At 35.2% G+C, this 2,147-nt stretch overlaps 1 long non-coding RNA gene across 1 annotated transcript in view; it reads right to left on the bottom strand.

Moving 5' to 3' along the window:
• Window positions 1-159: 159 nt before the first annotated feature.
• Window positions 160-2,147, bottom strand: part of LOC121813299 — a 9,944-nt gene continuing 7,956 nt past the window's right edge. Inside the window, exons 4-5 of the long non-coding RNA XR_006053626.1 lie at window positions 398-451; window positions 160-243 (exon numbers count right to left, since the gene is read on the bottom strand). This is a non-coding gene — a long non-coding RNA (uncharacterized LOC121813299). The remainder of the gene's footprint in view (window positions 244-397; window positions 452-2,147) is intronic.

Genomic DNA, 2,147 nt, shown 5'->3' on the forward strand with positions numbered 1-2,147 from the left:
TTTGGAATCATGTATGATTTTCGTTCCACTTCTCACGTGTACACCACTTTGTGTTGGTCTTTCACGTGGAATTCCAATAAAATTGGTTCATATTTGTGGCTGTAATGTGACAAAATGTGGGAAAGTTCAAGGGGGCAAATTCTTTCGCAAGCCACTGTAATAGCAGATGATTGGGTGACAAAGATTTACCTCATTGAGTGTTTCCTCAGTTTTCTTCTTCTTCTCCTCGAGCTGCTTTACCAACTAAAGGACAGAAGAGAGATGAAGAAAAAGATCACAGCTATGAACTGAAATATGTGGGAAATTAATTTTTGTAAAAACATTCTAAATTTGGATTGAATACAAAGAGATAAAAGAGAGATGACAGCAGCTAAACGCTTTGGGTGAAAAGATTTACCTCTTTGAGTTTTCTGTCAGTTTCCTCATTTCTCATCTTCTCAGCCCAGAGCATCTTTTCCAAATAGCAGAGGAGAGAAATTAAAACACAAGTATATTTTTAATGGAAATATTCTTCTAATTACTTTTGCAAAATCCCAATTTATTTAGATTATTTTATTTCATAATGTAGTAAAATAGATGTCATTCTTAATATAGATCACCAGTCAAAGGTTTTAGAACACATCTCATTTTTAAGTGATTAACTGATATTTAATGAGCTCCTTGATTATTATTAACACATGCTCTTTTTTGTCCGTTTTATTTATTTAGTTTTTGATGCATGGATATTTATGGGCTTGTTGGTCGGTTTATGCTGGAATTTAAAATCATCTGCTTCGGTAAATACAAATTCCTTATTTACAAAAATAATCATCCAAAAAAAGATTCAATTCCAATTTTTTTTTTTTTACATTACAGTAATAAACAAAGTTGAATAAACAAATTCAGGAAGCTGATAAAGGAAAGATGAACCTTATCAACTTTAACTGGTCCCTCAAATTCTATATTTTCCCTCTCAGCTTCTCTTTGTGTCATGTTTCTGGGTCTATTGACCCAGCGTTTTGAGTTTTAGTTTATTTGGATGTTATGTTTAAGTTCTTTAGGTTCTGAGCTCATTTGTTTATTTCAAGTCCCCTTGTGTCTTCTACAGCTGTGTTTTAGTCTCCCTTTGCCCTTTATGTGTTCAAGCTGTATGTCTTATGATGTCAAGTGTATATTGTCATGTCTGAGTCGCGTGTTTCCTGTTTTATTTTGAAAGTCTGTGTCCTATGTCAGTGTAGTCAGCTTTGCTTCCTTTGTCGTATCATGTCAGTCTAGTGTCAGCTGTTTCCCCATGTGTTTCCACTCCCCCTAATCAATGTTCCCTCTAATTTTCTAATTTTTCATGTGTCTGAGCGAACGCACAAACTCCCTGAGTGATCCCTTGGACCACTGTGAGCAACATCAGACGTGTGCACTGTGGTCACGCCAGCATCGAATCCATCCAAGTTACATGGTTTATTAAAATAATCAAATTACAGCGTTTACATTTATGTTAGACTACTTTTAATTAACTGCTTTAGCCCACTTCCAATGAAAATGTAAAACAAATCTAGTCATTGACCTGTGCAGTAACAATAACTTGAACTCCAATTTTGAAAACCCAACTTTCTTTTTTTTATATATAAAGCTCTGACTTGTATTGTGAGTCTGTGGTCTCGGAGAGAGTCCTGTAACTCTCTCTCTCTGCAAAATATAGTATATAATGACCAATGTTGGGCAATTAATTATATAGTTACTTCTTCAAAAAAGTTACTGAGTTTTGCAAACAACAGTTTTTGCAGCTGTTTACCTAAAAATACAGCCAAATTAAATAAACATTTCAAACTATTTACAGAACAATCAGCTGTTTTGCATCATATTTGATGCCACACAAATTATTTGTGCCACTCCAAAAACAATTTCTGTCCACTGTGAGATAAAGAAGAACAACAGCCTGATACCTGCAGGTGTGACAACAGGAGATGTATCACTCCTGTAACACCTGTAACATTCACCAGTCGCCTCATTGTTCTGACACACACAACAAAACTATTGACTACACTACACACTAATACCAATAGGAAAGGGTGGGATTTTTGGTTTTGTTTTTGCTCACAGGCGGAGAGGGCTTTCAAGCGTTTTCCTTATAAAACGCCATTCTTAGCGTTTCTTCCCGCAGTAAATATAAA

The sequence above is a fragment of the Haplochromis burtoni genome, unplaced genomic scaffold (assembly GCF_018398535.1).
Source record: "Haplochromis burtoni strain Fernald_Lab_line unplaced genomic scaffold, NCSU_Asbu1 Contig_1440, whole genome shotgun sequence".
NCBI lineage: Eukaryota > Metazoa > Chordata > Actinopteri > Cichliformes > Cichlidae > Haplochromis > Haplochromis burtoni.